Genomic DNA, 23246 nt, shown 5'->3' with positions numbered 1-23246 from the left:
TTTTATCTGGACCAGCGTGGCACCAATCCTTCGTCTTTATCCTTTCCTCTTACGTTTCGCGAAAGGTTCGAAGCTTCTCGCGAGCGCTCGATCGGGACGTCGTCGGTTCTGAAAAGGTTGATCTTGATAACGGATGCTGGAGTGGCGAGGATTTACGAAGGATGATTTTTTGGAGGTTAGATTTCAGTTTATTATTGAGGAAAATGTTTGGGGAAATTTGAAAATAGGAATATAGGAATGGAATCGCGAAATTCTGGTGAAATTTCCGAATGTTTATTAAACTGTATACTCGATATCGTAGAAAATTGTAGAAATTGTAATACAAGGAAAGTGATCGAATTGAAAATAATTGTCTTCAAAGTGGGGGTTGAAAAATTATTTTACGAAATATCCCGAAAATGGTATTGAATATCCTGTCTCGTTTCGTATCGATAAATGATAGAATTTATAACAAATTATTAATATTTAATTTGTTTCGTTATAATATTGATATAACGACAGGTACAATAAAACTCTTTGCTGCTCTTTAGATTCAACACATAAAAGATACTTTAAGCGTGCATAAAGAGACCGCGAGAGATAAAAACGGGACTGGAGGAAACTCGTTCAAAGTAGGCGGCTCTTTGAACCCGTCTGATTGAGAAGAATACGATATTCATTATAATAATATTACAGGAAACGATATTTAAGCAATTTCCTGTTAAAATCACTTTTAATTTCATCGCACACTTAATGCATTGAACGAAATCTAATGTCACGTGCATTACAGAGAGGGTTCGAACGAGGGTGAGATTAAAAGCCATACTTTTAGTAATTGAATCTAAAACCTGCGGTCATTTCACAGTTTTCTTTTTGCATCGGCGAAATTAACGAACGATAGTTTAGTTGAAAGCCTATAGCCAGTCTATCGAATTTAAAATTTTAAAAAAGAATTTTGTTCCGAGCGAGGGGGAGAAAAATTACAAATAACAAGAGAGAATCGTTTTCTTTGTATCGTAGAACGATGAAATAATTATTTCTTTCGAATCTGCCTCTCTTCCCCTCCCCTTCACTCCTTTATTCACTTTCCATTTCGAAGTTTAACATTTACGCATAGATTGTAATTCACTTATGCTTTCAAAAAGTGTATTTTAGACGAAGTTTTGCCCCATTAACATCTGGATCGCATTACGAAGTTATCGACTCAATTTAACTTTCGAACCCGTTTGGTCTTCTCGCACTTTAATGCTTACAACTGTTACTAAAATTCGTTTGTTATTAGAATGAACTTTATCTCCAAGTTTCTCATCCTGGTCTGTGCCCAATAAAATAAACTATTCGCCGCTATTGTCTTCTGCTTCTAACAAAGTTCAAACGGAAGAGCCGCGCAAAAAAAAAAAAAATAATTTGAGATCGCTGTAAAAAATTACGTGATTCGGATACAATGTGGAAATTTATCATTAACATCTAATCCTTTATTTTTTAATATATCACATCAAATAAGTAAGTATAAGTACATATTAAATCTGGACTGCTATTACTTTACAGTTTACGACCTGTACTTCTTGTAGATTAGATACTAACTAACAATTTTCTTAAAAAAATTTTCTCCTTCGAGTGTAAAAAGTACGTTGTAAAAGTAAGGGGATTACAATGATTATAAATAAATGTAAGCACGCGTTTGTTAAATCTAATCCATTATTACTTTTTCACACAACGGTTCACAGATTTTAATACGATTTCACAATTTTCTCGATGAAAGAATCCTTTTTCTAATATTAAACACATTTCCTAACTAAATTATTAATTACACACTATTAAATTTCAAACAATTACATCCGATAATCTCCATTTCACGCACAATTCAATTTCCCAAACTTGTATCCCTTTAAAAAAATTTCCTTCGCGAAGTACAAGAACCAAAAAAGAACATCAACCAATTTAACGTTCCATTCTATCATCGTAACACGATTTAATTCTTCGCGAATTTCATTTTCAACGAGATAATTCGACGAAAGAATTGAAAAGAAAAATCGGGAAAAACCGATATACACACACATACATATACACACCTACGTACACCTAGCTAACCCGCTCCGTTCCAAAAAATTCCTTCGACGATCCACCCCCTCCCCTCTCCATTCCCAATGAAGAAGAAAAAAAAGAAACAAGCGGGGCGAAACGAGCGGCGATCAGAGTTAATTAAGCGTCGCGGGGGAGGCGATTGAAGAGAGGAGGAGGAGGAGGAAGATTTATCAGAGGTCCCGCAGGAGGAGGCTCGACGAGTGGCCGGAATGAATTTCCGTGTGTAGGCTCGCGGTCGGTCGCGTCTACCCGCGTGCTGTCGCAGAAAATCTATTCGTCAGGACAAAAAATATTTACCAACAGCCCCGGGGTTGGCACGGGAGCATGGCGTGCATCCAATAACCGTTTCGCAAGGGACCGACCCTAGCCACCCGGTTCGAGAGACGGAGGGAGAGAGGGAGGGAGACAGAGAGAGAGAGAGGAGGGGGGATCGTGGCCCGGTCGAGGTAGGAGGCAGAGCTCAGTTTTCAACTCGACGCCGTATAACAGCACATATCCATTTACTGCTTCAGAGGATTGTTTATAGCGTGCGTGTCATAGGTCAACGGTTTCTGCTCGCTCGAAAGGACCACACGCTCCCGTCCACTATTTATATACGTGGGTGTCGGCCTCCTCTTAGGACCCCCTCTCTCCTCTCTCGCGTCCGAGGCGTAAGGCCGAGGCGTAATTCAAAACCGTAAATTGTCCCCGTATCTATATCTGGCGGGGGGAGAGGAGACTTATCGCACGTTGAATTAACCGCGGCTACTTTATTTACGGCTCCCTCCTCTTCCTTCCGAAACGATGCCTCCGCTTTTCTTCCCGGATCTTTTTATTCAAGGAAAGGGAAAGGGAGAAGGAGAGAGGAGGTATTTCTCTGCCATAATCGGGAATGAATTGAATTAAATGATGTATCAATTGATCGAATGTTTGAATTTTGAAGAAGCTCTATATGTATTTTTCTGACCGTAAGTGGAATAAGTGAGACGTCGAACTCGAGCGTTAATGTATCTCGATTAATTATTCGACGGTATAAAATAAGAAAAATAGTTGGATGTAGACAGAAGCGATAAAGCAAACGGTTGTTAAATTGGAGAAATTCGGATTCGGATATAATACGGAGAGGGAGTTGGGCGCTTTATAGGCGAAGAGAGGTAAAAATAAAAATTCGCGAAATATCGGTGCGAGTCGTTCGATCGGCCGGATGAAAAGATGTTCGGGCGCGATAATTGATCGGGGGCGGGGATAAAAACAGAAGAGATTTTCAATTTTCCCAGAGTTCCGCTTTGAATTGACGCGCGTGGCGCGAATATAAATCGTGGAGGAATACGCTGAATGCGCGCGCGACGGAGCGATAATTAACACCGATAATGCGTATTATCGAAAGCTGAAGGATTGTATTTACGATATTTTCGAAAATGGATCTTTAAAAACGTGGATGTTTTTAGCCATTTAGAGAGAAGCTATTTAAAGAGAGAAAGAGAGAGAGAGAGAGATTTTAATACGATTAGAAAAGATTGCATCAAATTTGAACGTAATTTATACATCTTTCGATGGTGTAAGTCGAAGGTAAGATCGATGAATGGGAAAGAAATTGCGACTTTTTACTTTTCGTCGGAAAGAAAGGAAAAGAGAGGGAAGAGAAAGAAGATGGAGATAGAAGAACGAGTAGGTACGAGATAAAGGATGGGAACGAAAATAGAGAGGAGACGAGAGGCGTACGGAGGCGAAGGGATACAGAAGAGATACAGAAGAGATTGCACGGTTGACTGATTACTTCACAACTCTCATAAAGATTTTCATTACACGAATCTGTTTATTAGGTATGCACGATGCGTCACGTTGCAGTAATGTTAATTTCTCATCGACGTCTTCGGATCATCGTATCGCAGCTACTGGACTTTCTATTCGATTCCACGAACGTTGCATCATTTCCTAGAGAAGAAGAAAGAGAAGAATTACAGAAATTTCCTATACAAATTTTAGTTATATTAGTTATAAATTTTCTCCAGAAGCCGCGGTATTGAATCGCTGAATGAAGCGAAGAAGGCTCTCTTGAAAAAATTCTTGCCGAATTAATACCAAAAAGAGAGAGAGAAAAAAAAAGAAAAAAAAGGAAAAAAAGGAAAAAAAGAAAAAAAACAAAAAAATTATAATTATCGTATTCACGTCTTATTGTCTGCTTGCAAAGGAAAATCGTAACTGAAAGTACGTAATCGTAAAAATCACAAAAGGCTGAGAAAGAATAAAAAAAAAAAAAAAAAAAAAAAAAATATTAAACGTACAAAAGAAGCGTTTAAGCGATATAATGCGAAATGGCATGTATCAAAAAAAGAGAAGGAAAAAAAAAAGAAAAAAAAAAAAGAAAAAAAGAAAAAAAAGGAAGAAAAAAAGAAAATTTCTCATTATACAAACACAATGGTTAAGGCTTCGGTTAAGAGGAGGATGATAATAAAAAGAAGGAAAAATCGTGTGAGAGAATCTTGGAGAACACGTGATACAACTCGTACGCGATTGTACTCGCGCATGTAAGCCAGCATACATACGAGGCAGGCAACGTGCAATTTTGTTACATTCGCGAAGAAATTGTTACCTCGTGGTCATCGTTAGCAAGAACCACTTGCCGGTAGCGGATTGATCGTTTCTATCGGTCTCTGGAAACGGAATTTAAGCGAAGGGGATAACCAAGCATATCAAATTGGCCAAATTTTCATTCCGCGATATTTTACGATCGGATAAAAAAAAATTTTCGCAATTTGCTTAAGATACGCGCGCGGAATAAAGGAAGGAAAGAGTTTTTCCCATCGAATTCAACCTGTTACAACAATAATTTATAATTTATAATTTGATCAATTTTTGCGTGTTCATATGTTCGTTAAAGATCATCGATAGATTTTCTAAATTTTATGTTAACGTTACAGAATTAATTGATTAATCGTGACATCGAACTGTTGTTATTATTATTATTATTATTATTATTATTATTATTATTATTATTACATTGTATTCGCGTTAATTATTATTAAAACGCGCAGTGAAATTGCCGCTGAAACACGAACCACTGTGTTTAAACACTTTTCTCGTTTTGAAACATTCGTACATTCGCGGACCGGATAATGTTATATTATAGAATAAACGGAAACTCGAACGCAACTTCAATTCTAATTATAGAATAATTAACTCACGCTCATTACATTTATATTAATGCAATTTGTCAAAGCACATTAACCGCGTACACGCTTAAATTCTATACGTATACACGTGTCGCGAATTATATTATGTTAATTCTGACGGTGTTATATCGACGTAAAAATTGCAAAAAGAAAAAAAGTTTGCAAGCTGCGAAACAAAAATCGAAAAGAAATAAACCTCCGTTTCTCAGAATCGTTAATTTTTTTAACTACGAAAATTCGTATCGTATAATTTCTCTCAAAGTTTTTCGCAATTTTCTACATTCGAAAATTTCTCACCCCTTAAAATGGAGATGGAGAAGAATTTTCTTTACTTAGCGTAACTTAAACCCCGTTCGAAAATCACGAAAATACCAATTCACACGATATCCTTTAACTATCCTAAACAAATATCCCAAACAACCTATCCATCCAATTATCCGCGCGAAAAGAAAAAAACCGCTCGATCGCAGAAAGAACTACGGCAAAAACAATTTAATCTCCAGTTTCAGGAAGTCGGCGAGTGAGTGTACTTTCCCAACGACAGTGGAACGGTCCATAAATACACACAGGAGCACGAATGGAGAGAGATAGAGAGAGAGAGAAACGCGGGTTATAACGGTGCAAGAAACGGAAGCGCGAGGAGAGAAATTCGGTGCGCGGTTCGAACTGCGCGCGGCCCGATCGATTCGAAAATTTAATTTGCGGCGAGGGAAAAAGCGCCATTAGATATCGTACATCGTTGCCGGTACCATCGTAGCCGGCCCGATAAGGAATTTATAATATCGTCCCATCGATATTATCGGCTCGCTTGTTGCCGATCGGTAAATACCCGCTTAAATATCGTCGTGTAAAGACGAGCATGAGAGGGGCCGAGTGTGAGAGCGTGCAGAATGGGGCGGCAGATTAAATGAATTGCCATCGCGAGCCAGAGGCGGAGAGAACGCGATCACGAATAGCTTATCCGTGCAATAGCGCGAGTATCGAAGAGTAAGAGAGAGAGAGAGAAAGAAAGTAAATAAGAAAAGGAAGGAAAGGAGAAAAAGCAGAAGGGGAAGAAAAAGAAGAAAAGAAAGGGGAGGAAAGAAAACTTGGTGGGTAATTTAAAATCGAGCGAAGATTCGCGGCCTCGCGCGTATATACGTGCATAAGTGCTCGCCTTTAGCCACGGCTGACTCACGATCTCGGCGTATCCATTGGCGTGGGTAGCCGAGTGGTGGCGGAATTATCGTGGCGGGGCGATCGCGGGCCTGGAATTCGACGAATCTCAACTTTCCGGATCGATTCCCGCGCCGGTTTCTACGAGGAAACGTGTACGGGGATCGTGTGAAACACGGATCGATGAATGCGATATATGCGGCAATTCTACTCCGCGGGTCGGTTCGTATAGCTGGTCGTAGAAAGAGTCGTAGAAATTGGAATTGGAATTTTGGAGGATACGACGAGGAGCGTTTCAAAGGGACGGTCGAGGGGTGGAAAACTTAAAATTGGTCGCTCGATTTTCAACCGAATAATTTTCCACCAAAATTGGCCGCGATTCGATCGAGGATTAAGAATCGAGAGATCGATATTTCTAAGATTCTAAGAAACGGAGAGGAAGGCGAGAAAGGCCGATAAACGCAACCCTCATCTCGGACAGCTCGTTGATCTATGCCTGCATAATGGTGGAACGCGCGCATTATCAGCGTGGATCGAAATGATCGTTTCGCGTCACGTCTTCATCCGCCACGCTCGACCTTAAACGCGCGCAACGGCTGACCTTGATTAACCCTTTACGAGGGGCCACAGACAGAGAGAGAGAGAGAGAGAGAGAGAGAAGGGGAAGAAGAACGATTCCACTCGTTGGAGAAGTTGGCCGTGCACATGGAACGCACGTAAGGCGGTTCGTGGTTCGCTTGCAAATGACTGAATCCCCATAAATCAGCTGTATAAATCGATAGTTGGACTTACGGGGGCCCATTAAGCGAGTGTGGTAATAAAGCTGTATCGGTAACGTTATTGGTGTCCTCTTAATAACAACCCGATCGAGGCTGAATAACAGAGAGAGGAGGTTGAATTATGGGTGTAAACCTCGCTCCACCCCTTTCTCGCTCCCCTGCTCCTCACGCGTGCCCGGGATGCGAGCGCGATACGCTCCACGGTGGACAAATTGTCTTCGATACTCTCTCTCTCTCGATCGTCTCTCGATTGACCTTTCGTCGGGATGGTTATGCGAGACTAGTCATGCGAGAACGATGACTGCGTGTTTCCGTGTTGCAACAAGGCAGTGTGGGAGTTCGCGAAAGAGACGAGGAATGACCAAGTTTAAATATGTTGGAAAAACGTTGTTTCTTACAACAAGATATGTATATGTATACAAAGTTGAACAAATTAAGACGTTATGTCCGTGAATTTTAAAATAAATATCAGAGGGGGGAAATTGATCGCGAGTAAAAAAAAGAGAGAGAAAAAAAAAAAGGAAAGGAAAAAACGACGTCGATATTTTTCAATTATTTCGACCTCCCATCGAGATATCCTTCTATTCCCCGCAGTTCCTAGATGGAATTTACGGTTCGGCCTGGGTTTCAACGGTTGTCGAACGAAGAGAATCGGACGGACGTTGACGCGAGAGCACGTCCAGTTGCCGCGGCGCGTAAATCATCCGCAATCGGATCTCGATCCCCGTAGCCAAGGGACCGCTTTTCTCCGTCGGAACGAACCGTTCGCTCGGTCGAAATGATGAAAGGGGGCAGAGGGGGAAAGGAAAAGAGAAAAGAAAAAAAGAACGAAACGAGGGAAGGGAGAGGAAAAAGAGCGGAGGAGATAAATAAATAAAAAGAAATAATGATAATAAAAAAAAGAAAGAAGAAGAAGAAGAGGGGAGGGAGAAAGAAGAGCGGGCATCAGATACGATACGGAGGAATGCCCGGTTCTGTACGTGGCTCGGCAAGGATATAATAATAATATCGGCGGACGGGGAGAGGGGATATAGTCGTCACGACGGATCACGTCGAAGTCGTGATCTTCCGTGGCGTCCAGGGACGGCGAGATCGCGCTTGTGATCAGTTCGCGAGGGAGTCGAACGAGCGGATCCTCCGCCAACCTCCGCAGAAAGTTCTGGTGCGTGCAATGCGAAACGTGACAGAACCCAACCGCCCTTCGCCCGCCTTCCTAACAATACCCTCGTCTTCTACCGCTTCTTCTTCCACTCCCTCTTCGTCTCTCCTCGTCTTCCTCCTCTTCCAAGGCAACCTCTTCCTTCGTTGCCTCTCCACCTCTTCTCTTAACCTCGTCAGGCTTCTTCTTCTTCTTCTTCTTCTTCTTCTTCTTTCTCCTCCTCCTCCTTCTTGCTCACCGTTCCAGACCTTTGAATCCCTTTTGCGAGATCGGTCCAAGGCCCGGCTAACTATCCGTCTTTTCCCTCGCGCGACCAGGGAAGGCGAGGATAAACCAGGAATCTGTCGACGCGACGTCCAATTTCTCTGCGCGAGGAGGAGGGGGAGGGGGAGGATGGGGAGGCGAGTTGTAAATCGGTGGTCGAATGGCGCGTAAACGTAAGCGGTTGAAGGGTAGGGACAGGGATATTAACCGACGCGGACTGACAGAGTTCACGTTGACCACGGTAGCTTACTTGCCGCGGCCGTTCCATTATTTATCGCCGGTGGATTTGTCAGGTATTATTCGCTGATTTATGCATCGCGTCGTAATTCATACGCGAGTAAACAAAGGGACGCGGCGGAGAAGCTTTTCGAATGGCCCACCACCCCTCCCCCTATCCTCCCGAACTGACGCGATCTTCTTCGCGAGATTAACGACGAGGGGAACGGGTCGTGAAGTCGGCCCTCGCTTCCTCCTTCCCCGCGTCTCCGTCTCGTTTAAACGATTTAATTTTCTATTCCAATTCGCTCCCTCCGATCCAATGAATTAATTTTTTGAAAAAGAAATTTCGTTCAAGAGGTTTAATTTCGATCGAATAATATTGGATAAGCGAGAAATCCTTTTTAAAATTTCTCTTGTTTCTTCTTCTTATTTTTGATCGAAGAGACGATATTGTAAAAATACCGCGGCGATAATTTGCGTTTCGCGATGCGACCTCGGTTCTCGATCCTGATCACGAATACGCACGCACGCACGCACGCCCACCTCACGCTCGTCCCTTTCTTCCTTCGAATTACGACGGCGGTGGATTTTGCCACGTGCGTGAGCTCGCATAACGAAATCGCCTCGTCGATTTGTCGCTTGAAACGCCTAACGCAAGGCAAAATGGTTATGCGAGAGCGGAGGAGATTCCTCGAATTCCCTTCTGCGATCGTTGGAATCGAATATGATGCGAGAGAAATAACGAACGATTAAAATGTAAAATGAAAATAAATGTTACATTTATAACGTGGAATCGTTCTATTCTTCTCTCTAAATACTAGATTCTAGAAATTAAAATTTTCAATTTCCTTGTTTCCTTCCATTATTTTTCGGGTGATTTTTTTTTCTATTACATAATAAATCAACTAAAACAACCGGTATTTTATAAATTACGGGTTATTGGAAGGATAATTTTCAGGATGAAAAGGACAGAGAGCGGAGAAATTGGGTAAGAAGGCATGTCATCGCGCAAATTGCTTGAAATGCCTAGGAAACGCGGAACAACGGGGCATGCATCAAATCATCGAGTACGTCCCACGCCTCCTTTTCTTCGCGGGATTACATTATTCGTCCTCTCGCGCGTGTGTACGCACGTGCGTGAAATCGCATAAGAATGGCGAACGGTTTGTCATTCCGCTACGAAATTGCTTCCGCGGTATCGTCTTCACGCATGGCTTCCGGCTCGAACAGAATTTATTATGTAAACAGTACCTGGAGCGCGTCATTTAACGCATCGCAAATATTACAAGTTTCGTGGAATGGAAGGTATCGTTTATAAATCGCCAATTCGTTCATTCTCCTTTCTCCTGTAAATCATATTTTCGTATATAATAACGAATATAAGATAATAAAAATTCGATTTCACTACCAAATAAAGTTAACTTAAAACTCGAATAATTGATTCATTTGCTCAATAATCCAAATTATTCTTCGATCATCCATCAATCAGTACACGCCCTTCCATCCTCCACTATTTCCACGTACGAAAACTTGCAGCCTACGATGATATAAAACGGTAGGAAGATCGAAATGGAGGAGCCACGGAGGAACCTACGATGATATAAAACGGTAGGAAGATCGAAATGGAGGAGCCACCTCCACACCGCGCGAATACTCTTTCAAAGGATCGAGGTTTCGAGCAGCGTTTAACGAACAACGGAATTACGCGAGGGCCGAGGTACGTTATCGCGGTGGGAACAAAGGGCATTACTTATATCCACCAGTCATACGTTTCCATCGCCCACACGCGCGTCCGTACGCGTACACGCGTGACCGGGCAAGGAGCGCGCGATTAACGGTGCGGCGGCCACGATTTTTCCCATCTCTTCCCCCCGACACGTGGGAGGGAATCGGTGGAGCGCGCTGTCGCCATGACCTGTCGTAACCTCCCGCTGCCGATCCGATATCTCCGGCGGATCGAGGGACGCGATGCGAAATCCCCGATTAAGTGGTTTCACGGCCGTCTCTCCTTAACCTCCTCCCTCCCCCCCTCTTTATATCCCCTTCTCCGTCCCTCCCTCGGCCGAGATATCCACTCTTCCCTCTTCTTCGAGGCCACAACTCGAGGAGCGCTCCGCCATCAATCGAACACCATCGATACCCCCGTGATCCGTTTTCCTGAGAACACACCGCGCTTCTCCCATCCTGGACCAACTATCTCTCTCTCTCTCTCTTCGTTTCTTCGTTCGACCTCGGTTGACCCTCGAGGACGGCTCGCATGTGTACTCGGACCAACGTATTTACACGACACGATGCTCCTCTTTCGTTTCTCTCGTTTTTTCCTTTCGTTTCGTTTCTCTCTCCTCCTCTTCCTCGTCGTCGTCGTCGTCGTCGTCGTCGTGGTCGTCGTACCTCTCCTCCTTCCTCCTCCCGATGTGTACACCACGCGCCGTGCGGATGGTAGCGCGCGTGTGTGCACGAGCGCGCTTGTTTGTTGCCCCCAGGAGGACGACTCGATGGCGAGAGGCTCGCTCGAGGAGTGGACGAACTAACCGGACGACGGACTGGAGCTCGTCCTGCGTTCATAATTATTGCCTTGCCTCCCCGCCTTGTCGCTCCTCCTCCACTCTTATCCTCCCTGCCCGCTTAATTAGGTGTCCCGTGAAAATTTACTGTCGATCGAGTCGACTGTCGCGTCACAACGCTTGAACGCCGCGGCGGAATTGTACGCAGAAGACGGAGAATCGAACGCTTTTTTCGCAATAAGGGGAAAGGGGGATTGGGATCCGCTCCCGTGGGTCTTAATTCTCTTCGTTAAGTCAGTGGACGGCTACTTAATATGTACAGCCTGGGGTCCAGGTTTTGACCCCCTCAAAGTCGGTGCACATCCGCTCCGCGCGCGATATTAATCGCGCGGCCGTTTAATCGATTTGATTCGGGACGTTGACTGTTGCGCGGTTAAGAAGCAATCATCGATCCTCTCGATCGAGCAAAAGGGGGATAGTCGAGTCGAAGGCACGAGCGTGGTCGCGATTTTTATCCCAGATATGAGAAGTTGAGAAGTTACGTGACTCGTGATATTAAATTTCTCTAAAAAAAAAAAAAAAAGAGAGAGAAAATGTTGCAGGAAGTAGAAACTCGTTAAATTCTCTTCGGCTGCTCCTTAAAAGGTAAAGCCAAACCCCGTAACAAAATCACGCGGAGGCATCGCAAGTTGCACTTGGATACAACCTCTCCCCTCCCCTTCCTCCCTGACCATTAGCGCGGTTAGCAAGTACGCCTAATGAATTACCGTATCCGTCAGGATGAAAAAGATCCGGGGACCGAATCAATCATCCTGGATCTCGAATAATTCGCTCTCGAGGAATCCATTAATACGAGGAGAGGAGAAGCTCTCAGAGAGGAGGATTCCGCGTTCACGGGGCTGATGTGTCTGGTTAATCGCGAGGGTTGGAGGCGCGCGGCGCTTAAAAGGTTCGGTTGTAATTATAAGTAAGGAAGAAACGAGGAGGAAGGGGGTCTCCCTCCGTGGGAGTGGACGACTTTTGCTTTGTCATAGGCCTACGGCCGGCCGATGACTAACACTGAAGGGATGCCACAAGGATGCTCCCTCCTGGATAAGCGCCTTCTCTCCTCCTCCTTCGTATGTATCGAGCCACAGTAACTGCAAAGGTACGGGTAGATCATTAGCCATGATTTGTTGTCGAGCAGGCTGCCCAATGACCCCGCCGGTCGGAGCGTGAACTCCGGGCGTGTCGAGATCCCCGCACGATCATCTCCGCTACGCCTATAACGCCCGCCCGCTTCTTCTCCGTCTGTCGATCCGCATTGCGCCGGACGTAACCGAGCGGATGAATATTATGCGCGAGCGTTAACAGCGTGTCGCTTCTGGGACAGTGGTTAACCGGTGTTTGTTGCTCGTAACCGAGGCTTCCTAAGTTAATCTACGCGATCTGTCTTATCGCGTGTTATTCGAGGGATTGCAGTTTCGTTCGAATATGGAATCATGAGATCTATTAAATGTTGTACGAAATGATTTCGATTAGTCTACTTGGGAAACGAGATTGCAACATTTGAAGGATAATTATGCAAGATTGTTATTATGCATTTCGAAATACGCATCGAAAGAAGGATTTTTGCATTTTCCCCGGCTTTTACATTTTAATTTCTTGGTCGAACGTTTTGAAACGGATGGTGATGGTTGGTTGGTTGGTGGTCTTTGGTCGTTTGACGGCGGCGAATTTTCATCGTTCCCGTGAAACAAAAACGCACGCGTTGGCATCGATTTCTTATCCACTTGGCCGAAAAGATTTTGAGATTTAAATGGAGCTTCGTTGTAACTGTTTAACCGTGGTAAATATTCAAAAGCCCCGGCCAGTGGCCGAGGCCCGGAGGGGGGGGGGGAGGGGAGGCAGGCAGATTTCCATTTTATTGAATAAAATTGTTTTCGCCGCTCGATATTGAAATATTGATAAGCTTCTACTTTCTGTCAATAGGACGCTCGAAATATCGGCCGGCGAAATATTTGGCTCGGCGAAATAATCCCGGTGTACACGTAGCTGGTATGCGCGGATACCCTCCTCCCAGATCGTGTTATATGTATTTCCCCCAGCTTCGCGGGCGCAGCTGGTTTTCGGAAAAAACGTAGAACACCGTTCGAACGCTATTTATTTTAAGCATTATATTTTTTTTCCATTCCCCAACGGCCAACGATGGAACGCGACGGGCTACGAAGAATGCGCCCCAGGCTCCGCGCGTTTTCATTTAAATATTTATTCACGCGTCTCTGCCCGCGGAGAACGGGATCCTGTGTACATCTCTGTACAAAAGTCTTATTGTTCGCCTACCTTTTGTAGCTTTTGTTACGCCGCATCGATTTTTCAGCAACATCGATGTTCGATCCAACCATATTCTTAACGCTCTTCTTAATTATCCCTGTAAATATATTATAATCCGAAACACTTTTGCGACGAAATCATATACATAGTTCGCTTCAAACTTTCTCGATGAAATAAAATATTCCAATTTTATTCGAAAGCCTCCAAATCTCTCACCATATTCCAAGCAACGAAGATAACACCGTAATTAGAGCACGTCGATCGAGACCCTATCTCCAAAGGTCACGATCTCCCATCACCGGTGCAAATTCCCCTTCTCTCTCTCTCTCTCTCTCTGCCGAGCCTCTCTCCAACATTCCAAAAACAATGACGATATAATTTTACTCTTGCTTGCACCTATTGCTTGTACATCGATGTGTACAAGGAAGGAGAGCTCTGTCGTTAATCGGTAAGTTCTTTTTTTTTTTCCTTCCTCTCTTTTCGACCTCTTTTCAAAAGAGACGATAGACCGGGGCATAGCTCGAGCCTTCTTCCCCGTTATCGAATGCACGAACGAGCATCTCGGATGGAATCCGAGACGCGGTGGAAGGATGCAGCGCCCCCCGAAGCGGATGTACGCAGCTACGCTCCTATATTTCCACGATGCCGGCCGGTGAATTTACGTTACTACCGTTCACCGATCGGCAATAAAAAGGAGCGCAATGCGTAATGGAGCCCACGGTATAACGGGTACACCGGGAAAGGTCAGGGGTTCGCTCGCGTTTCGCAGGAGCGAGCGGAGGCGAGTGTGCTCCACGGAACAGGATCGGATGTTTCTCTCCGGGGATTAATATTCCTCCTATGTTTGTTTCGTAAATACGTGTCTTTCAGTCTTCTTTTTTTTTTTTGAGAGCTCTTCTGTAGCGAATCTGTAGATCGTGATGAATTTTAATTTTAATTTTAATTTTGGAATAGTAATTTTAATTTGTTGAGAACAAAGATTCGAATTTTTTCGTGTGATTTAAACTTTCAATATCGAACGTTTTTATAATCTCCTTTTATTCTTTCTGCGAAGTTTTGTCGAATATAAATCGATCGAATGAGTTAAACGTTTATATATATTCTTATATTCGTTCGATATGGAAAGATTCGTCGATTGATGCGAGAACGCGATTGGCCCCGCAATAAAGACGTATATAAGCGGAGGGTGCACGCGATACGAGGGGCATCCAAGACCTCGTCCGAGTGTTTAAATCTGATTTATAAGTTCATCGAGGGATTCGTTGCACGCTCGCCCCTCTCCTTCCTCGAGACATCGCTCGTTATCCGTCGGCGCGGAGAGGAAGAAATACTTTTACGACGCGAGCGAATAAATACAACCATCTTCTCGCTAGATGATGTACGAGAAATTTTCATTTCTCATCGATCGCGAGAGTAATTCGAGAAAGGAAAAGAGAAAAAAATTCGTCTCGAAATTAGGCATCGAATCGCGTTAAATGATACGAGAAGTGCGATAAGAGAGAGAGAAGGCTGATGATAATCGTGAACGAAGTAAGAACGTAATAATTTGAAATGGTGTAAATTACTGATATTACGAACGGTGTTACGAACATGCGTTCCAACGTTGCCATTACGTATCTCGAAGCTTGAAATACAGCCTGATTCGATATTGTAATAAAGAAATAATTCGATAAATGGTTGCAACGGTCGTTAATCAATACTAATTTGACAAGAATCAGCGAACGCACGGAATAAACTACTTTTTATTCAATTATTGAAACGAGAAGTAGAGATTATTTTTTTAAAAACTGCTCATTCGAGGATAAAATTTTCTTCCAAATACTTTCCGCGACACCTTATGATATAATATCGTTCATACTCCGATCCGAGCATTGGTCCAGAAAAATCCGGTTCGAAGGAACGTGAACGTAATATTCCACATTTCCACGCGCATCAGAAAGAGAGAGAGAGAGAGAGAGAGAGCATGAATCACAGCCAGACTGTATAAGCCGCGGCAATTTAGTCACCGGTTAAAATTAACGCCATTAAGCTGCCACGTGAGTCGAAGAGGTGGTATTAGCCCGAAGGAATTGACGGATCAGCGTTACACGACACCCACCACGACAAAGAATCGTCGAGTTCAAAGGGGAGGATTCACGTAACGAGGCCTACGATAGCGGCCTACACGCCACTCGCTCGAACAGGAGGAAGAAGGACGGCGACGCGATCGAGAGAACGATCCTCCGAGTGCGTGAGTTCGAGACCTGGACGTGTCTCGGTCCGGTGCTCGTCCCGAGAAATCGAGCGGCAGAGAGAGAGAGAGAGAGAGAAAGGGAGGGAGAGAAAGGGATGGCTCGGTGGCGGCGAGGGAGGGGGGAGGAGCGGGACAGGAACGAGGAGGAACTAACGCGGTGGCCTCGGGGTGGCGTTCATTGTGAACGTGATGGTGTGCTCGGTACCGAGTACCGGGAATCAAGTAGTCAGTTGTTGGGTGGTAGATGGTGAAACGAATTGGGAGAGGAGGTATAAAGAAGAATAAAAAACAAATGTTTTTTCTCCTGAAATAAACAATTGTCAATTCTCTGATTCTCGATTGACGAAATAATTGAAATTACGTGAAAGATTCTTCTCAAATTCAAGACAGAGAAAATTATCCAACAAACGAGAAAGAAATTGTTGATAGATAGAAAAAAAATAGTTGAACGCGTATTCTAACAAAGAGAGAAAGAGAGAGAGGAGAAAGAAAGGAAGAAAGGAAGGAAGAAATAAAGAAAGAATCGAGAGGAGAATTACGAAGGGAGAGGCGAGCGGGGGGGAGGCAAGCAGGTACCCCGCTTTTGCTCGCGATACGCGCTCTCGATGGGACCCAGGGCCTCCTCCTCGCCGCGGGTTCTTCGGCTCACGCGGGACCGCTGATCTGTGACCCGGATCCTCCCTACCTCGGCAACCCCGAGTACGGGTTTCACCTTAGCTCACAGCGCTCGGCCACATCCACGTGCGCGACCGAGTGAACGTAGCCACGTAGTGGTATTACCTACCACCACCACCACTGCTAAGTACGTGTATATCCTCAACATCCTCGGCCCAGGATCTTCGTGGAGCTTGTACACCCGTATACGTGCACGCGGATCGAAGAAGAAGGAGGAAGAAGAGTGGAGGAGGCGAGAGAGAGAGAGAGAGAGAGAGGTGGAGAGACTGGGAATGGTCTGGGAAGAAGGAGAGAAGCGGAGAGAAGAGGTCGGCGTGCACGCCGCACGCATCGTCCGTAAAAAAGCTCCTCGGCTCTTCCTCACGAACGGGGAGGAGGAGGGGGATTTTTTACCGAATACGTAATTCTACGGTCAGGGTTCAGCCAATAATCTGGTTCATTCCGGGGGAACCGTAGTACCAGAGAGAAGAGAGATCCTCGGCGTGGCGTGTACTATCGAGCAGGAATCTCCGTCTTTCCATCCACCACCACCTCTCTCTCTCTCTCTCTCCGTCGTTCTCCTTTTTCCTCTCTCTCTCTCTCTCTCTCTGTTTCCATTTCCTTCCTTCTTCTGGCGAGCGGCAATCTATGCCTTCCAGGCGCCCGTTGCAATATCTCTACGTATATCCTTCGCGGATACCGGCTAACGCAATCTCTCTTTACCTCTCTCGGTCCTCCTTGCCTCATCCGCCTCTTCGATCACGCTTCCTCCGCCTTCTTCCATACTAGTTTCGTCCGTCAAGGCGACGTTGATCGCCTCCTCTCCATCTCACGCATCTCGTATCCTTTCCTTCTTTCAACGAGAGCTTGCCTTTCTCTTTCCTTTTTTTATTTTTCTTTTTTTTTTTTCTTTCATAGTTACGTCCATTCGACGATCGAATCGTCGATCGAGGAGAGAGAGAGAGAGAGAAATTACTATATACACGGTCGATATCCTCGAGATCTTTCTTCACTCTTTCCCTCTCTCTCTATCTCTAAGTTGGCGGCGTTTTTCTTGCCCCGTTAGATATTGCGTTCTTTGGCAGTTTGCGGTCCCGTTGCTCTTCTACTTCTTCAACGTGGCTTCTTAGCCGCATTCTTGGAGGGAATCGTCCAACACAGTTCTCCCGGCAACCAGGTGGATCATCGCGTTTATCGTTCTTTGCGTATATACTTTCTGATCAAATTGTTGCTGGAATCGTTAACAAAAATTCGCTCCCGTTCTAGTTCCTTCTCCTCCTTTATTCCTATATACGTTCGTTTCTTCTATTCCCTCCCTTCGTTCTCTTCGCTCTTATTTTTCATTTTCCACGGTAATAGCGCAACACCGCGAGTTTCAGAGTTGAGGAAGATTAAACAAATTTCAGAATAATCGGTTCCCCCTCACTCTTTTTTTTTTCTTTTCTTTTTTTCCCTCCAATTCCTCCGTTTCCTCATAATTATACTAATAAGTACAGTAAATCCATCCACCGCGCCTCGGTATTTCATCCATCCTTTTCATCGTACGCTTAATCAACCCATCAAGCCTCGAATCGGCTATTCCCAAAGAGGTTAAATAGCGAGCTCCTTGATTTTCTCGCTTTTCTTTCCCCCTGTTTCCTTTAATCATCGCCAAAGCGCAATTCTATTACTTCGTCGCCTTCTTTTATCCTTCCCATCCATCCATCCTTCCATCCATTCCCACCCCTTCCAATTCCAATCTTTCTTTTTTTCTTTCCCCCGGAAAAGAATAATCTACAACCATAACTCCCGAATACTATAATCTCAAGAAATTCAATTTCTCTCTCTCTCTTCTTATATTTAATATTCTTTTAAATATATCTTTCATAGGTCGATAAGGTTTCATTCACGCGAGATTAAGACGTAATTTTTGTTAATCAACCTGAAATTCTCCTCCGAATTCCAAACCGAAATATTCCATTTCGCTGGGACAAAAGCTTGGCAATTCGAAAAGGGAGAGGTGAAAAACCTCTGTTTGAAAGTACGCGTTTCAACTTCAACGTGTACAAGGCAACGTTACACGACAGTGTGCGGGTAATGTACCCGCTTCCGGTATCTTCTTCTACTTCAATCTGTTCGGCCCGCAATTAAAACGAGGCTTTCCCCATCTATCTTCCCCGGCCTGGCTCGCATGTTCGCCTCTCCTTCCACGCTGGTACGCTTAATCGAGCGAGCAAGCTCAAATCACCGATTTCTGTGCGGTGCAACATCCGCGTAATTGCGAATACTCGGTGCGCGCATAATTGCCCGCTCCTCCATCTTCCACCGTCTCCTCTTCCCTTCTCTTCTCTTCCTTTTCTCCTCTGTATTCTCGCGCGCGCGCGCGTGTGCACCTCGATCGCTTCGCTCCACTCGCACGGCGTGGACGATGCAAACTTCGCTGCTTCACGCAGAATAACTTCGCTCGTTTCCTTTCCACACGCATCCGCTTTTCTCACCGCCCCGTGACCCCGTTTCCCCGATCCTGACGAGTCTTCGACGATAGATCAGCGAGTATTTTTGGTAAAAATTCGTTAGTCGAGTCGAGGAAATATTTTTGGAACAATTTTGATCTGATTGACGTGACGATTCGAGTACCGATCGAAAGAGTTTCTTTCTCGAATTCTATCGACGCTCCATCTTGCGAGAGTTTTAGCAAGCTCGAGTGCAAGGTAAATGGATCCAAGGTTTGTCCTCTCAGAATTTACTTCTAATTCGTTCGAAACTTGTAGAGATGTTTAATTAAAAAAAAAAAAACATTGCTGCAAGTTTTTCAAATAGGTTACACGTAGCGTATATCCAGCGATCTTTGACAGTTTTGCGGTGGAAGGAACGCAAAAAGATTTTGGATGGGGGCCGCGGTCGCGGTTAATGCACACTTTCTCGCCACCGTGGAATATCGTCCGTTATCTCCGTTGCACGAGACTCGGGCAAAATGGACGCCGCCACCGGATGTCAACCGTTGGTTCCCGTTTATTAATCCCGCGGAATTATCGTATTCTTGAAAAAGCGAGTAACGAGCGGGCAGGCTTCGCAAAAGGAATTCGTGTCGTGAGGGGAGGAGGGGGTCAAAAGTCGAGAGTTAATCCATGTAAATCTAAATTAAGTCCCGCGAGCTCGTGCACCGCTCCTAGCATAATTAGCTTCTCTCTGCGAATCCAACTAATCTCTGCCCTCCTCCCGATCCCCGCGGAAACGCTTCAGAATTTGACCGTGTCGAACTTGTTCCTACCTTTTCCGTTTCGTTATACACGTTGCACGTTTGACGACATTTCGCCACGAGTTTTATCTCGAGCGAGTTTCCGCCACAATTTTTCGCCAAGCGGTCGTAAAATTTGCGTTTCGAAATTTTCTTTTACCGAGGGAATACGGTAATAATTCAGAATCGTGCAATCGTTTTCTCTTTTCATTTATCGCGGGATTTTCGTTTTCGTGGCCTCGAATGAACGAATGAATGAATATCGAAACAATTTTTTCGATAGAGGAGCGAGTTGTTGATTCTTCGAAAACGATCGTTTTATTTTTCCAGGATGTTTTTTTAAAAAGATTCGCAATGATTTTTATTCCAAACGATATCGAGCGCAATTAGGATCTTCGTGTCACGTGTGAGCTTTCTCTCGCCTCTGTGTGTGCAACCCCGAGGAGGAGGAGAAGAGGTCGATGTAATTGAGCTCTTAAGGAAAGATCATATCGGCCCACTTGAAATCTTAATCCTGTTTACCGAGTTAATCTAAGTCCATTACGTAGACACGAGGTTTCAGATAATCGTGGTGGATGCACACGAAACACGCTCCGAGCGAGCTAATTCTTTTTTCTCTCTCTCCTTTTCTTTTTCTTCTTCTTCGACGAAAACACAATTCGAGATCTTTTACAAGATCTTAACCCATTTCTCCAAATTACTTATAAATTGCTTACACGCACGCAATTCGTTAATCCTAGGATCGCGATTCTGGGAATCCTATCTAAATCGAGATGTATCCAAAAGATACGATTTCGAGCTGATGGAAAATTAAAGTTAGAAATTACTCCGAACCTAGAAATTATTAATTTTTCCATCTTAATTATCACATTATAACAACACATGTAGCAATATTATTGCTTATCAGAAAGAAACGATTACAATAAATCATCCACTTCGATCGAAAGGAATCGAAAAACATTCTTGGAATCGCAAGAAGAATAATAAAACGCGGAAGGATACTTGCCACCCGGAAAGAAAAGGAACAAATAACAGTGACACTTCCGCGTGATTGGAAAGTATATTAACCCCGTAGCCGTAATTCAGCCGCATCAAAGCGCGCCAATATTTCACCGTTTGCCTATCCCACCTTCCCCCGATAGGCGAAGGGAGGAGAGAGAGAGAGAGAGAGAGAGAGAAGGATTTAAGGAAGAGATATGTCACGAAAAATCGGTCGACTCACGACAGCGCTCGTGAGGGAGAAGGGGGTTTGCGTCGGAGGCGAGGCCTATATAGGATCGACCACGGGGTCGATAGCCCCCGGAGGAAACGAGAGTAGAGGGACGAGAGGAGAGGAGAGGAGAGAAGAGGGGAGAAGAGTACGGTGAGGATCGAAGAGAAGGAAATCGGAGGATGAGTGGCGGCGAGGGTGAGATCGCAGAAAACGGGGGAGCACGAACGACGACGGTCAGACACTGGCCCGGTTATAAATGAGGAAAGCAATTTCCAAGTTGGCGACTTGACGAGCCGAGGCCGAGGCCCCCTCCTCTCTCGTGCCACTCGATGCGGAAAGAGGGAACGTTAAAGAAGGTGGCGGAGAAGGGGGGATGGGATGGAGGGTGGCGCTGGTAAGGCGGCGAAGGACCCTCCTCGGCAAGGGATGACTGCTAGACCAGAGAGGTGGGCAATATGGCGGCCGATTAATAGCCTTCAGTTATCGCCGACCTGGCCCCCCAAACCGTTTCCTGCGGTTTCCTTCCCAAACCGTGAGCCGCGTCATTCTCTTAGTCCACGCTGTCTCCAGACTGTCTCCAGACTGTCTCCAGACAGGTTTCTCATTACCACCGGCCAGTTAATAGCGCGAACCGTCGTGATCCACCTCGGTTGAATAGTTTCCTTGAAAGTGGCCTCGAAAATTTATTGCCTACCTACCTATACCCCTCCCCCGCCCCTCCACAACGCGAGTACCCGACGCGGTTACTTACCTGGCCCCTTTATAGCTCCGCTTCCCGCGCTTTAATCGGCGCCATCTACTCTCCGCATCTCGACGACCAATGATAAACCGACTTACAGCAGGCCTTAGACGCACTCCGGTCGAGGAGCGAAACTCCGTGGATTCGATCGTTCTGTTCGAAAGAAAGAAGAATTTTTCTTGGTTATTATATACGTTTTGTAGCGAGGGGAATGAATAAATATTGTTGCAAGCGGGATAAATAACCGCTTTAATAATTATGAAACGGACATTTCGAGGGGATGCGTGAAATAGGATACTTGGTTCGTGTGGAGAATTTTAATTTTTCTTTTTTTGGAAAAAGCTGCATATTTATTTCGAAATACGATTAAAATTACTTTTACCGCGATAACTTACGATCTCCCCTGTTCTTCCACTATTAAGAAACTTTCGACTTTCGAATAATCGGAGCGATTCGGAATTTTAACCATCGCGAAAACCGTGTTTACCCACTCGATGCCGCAATTCGAGCAGAGATCCGCCGTAATAAATCTTATCCAAGGAAGGGGGGGGAGGAGGATCCGGTAGCGCGGCACAATTTTAATCCGCGCCCATCTTAATCGTGGGCGCGGTGGATCCGCGTAATCAGCTCTTTAATTCCTGTAAAATCGGGGATAACGAGCAGCCTCGTCCGTTTCCACGTCGCGCCGGTCTCCGGCTTCTTTCTCCCTTTCTCGCCTTCCGCGTTTTCTTTCGCTCCTTTTGTCGGCCTGGCAGACCCTAACTCAGCGCCACGTTCACGGGATATATAGCAGAGGCGATCGTTACGCCGAAAGATCATCAATCACTACCGCGTCGGTTTAACTCGGCTACACGCAAAAGAGCCAGCTTCGTGCACGCTCCGATCTACTTTCTTTTTTTCTTCTTCTTCCTCTCCTCTTCCTCCTCTTCTTCTTCTTCTTTTTTTACGCTCGGTTATGCGGAAATGAAGAAAAAAAGAGGAGAGAGAAGAACTTTGAACTAACTTCTCGAAAATAATCTTTGCCCAACGATTTAGAAGAGACTTTTTTTTTCCCTTACAATCGAATGAAAAGCAATGTTTAATATCTCGAATCGAAAATCGAGTCGAGTCTTTTTCCTATCCCATTTTCCTAAAGTTCAACGTTCAATTCCTTCAAAGCGTACGTGTTCCAATAATCGCGCAAAGATTTATTCATCCATCCGTCCTCCTTACCTTACCTCGAGATTTCGGCCCGAGGAATCGAGCCGAACAATCCCCGCGAGCATCGCGGTCAATTAAGAGCGAGGAGGACGGAGCGCATAGCCCGGAGTGAAAATAACGAGACGCGGCCGAAGCAAGCGGCGGGAAAAGGGAGAGGAGGAGGAGAAGAAAAGCCGCGAGACATCGACGGCTGAATGTATCCATGAGATTCGAGCCTGCAGCTTTCAACTATTTCCGGTATTCCGCCATATGAGAGGGAGCGACAGCCTGTGTGTGTCCTATACCCCGATGACAAAAGGCGAAATATGGGTTGGATCATCCCAAAATGTTCTCCTCTGCCTGCCGCCTCTCCTCTCCTCTCCTCTCCTCTCTACATACGTC

General features: G+C 45.0%; 1 long non-coding RNA gene across 1 annotated transcript in view; it reads right to left on the bottom strand.

The window, feature by feature from the left end:
• Window positions 1-1409: 1409 nt before the first annotated feature.
• Window positions 1410-23246, bottom strand: part of LOC113218549 — a 37214-nt gene continuing 15377 nt past the window's right edge. The window contains exons 2-3 of the long non-coding RNA XR_003304541.1: window positions 21678-21818; window positions 1410-3978 (exon numbers count right to left, since the gene is read on the bottom strand). This is a non-coding gene — a long non-coding RNA (uncharacterized LOC113218549). The remainder of the gene's footprint in view (window positions 3979-21677; window positions 21819-23246) is intronic.

The sequence above is a fragment of the Apis mellifera genome, linkage group LG4 (genome assembly GCF_003254395.2).
Source record: "Apis mellifera strain DH4 linkage group LG4, Amel_HAv3.1, whole genome shotgun sequence".
Classification (NCBI taxonomy): domain Eukaryota; kingdom Metazoa; phylum Arthropoda; class Insecta; order Hymenoptera; family Apidae; genus Apis; species Apis mellifera.
Note: the sequence above shows the minus strand (reverse complement) of the source record. Positions and strands in the feature narration are given on the sequence as shown.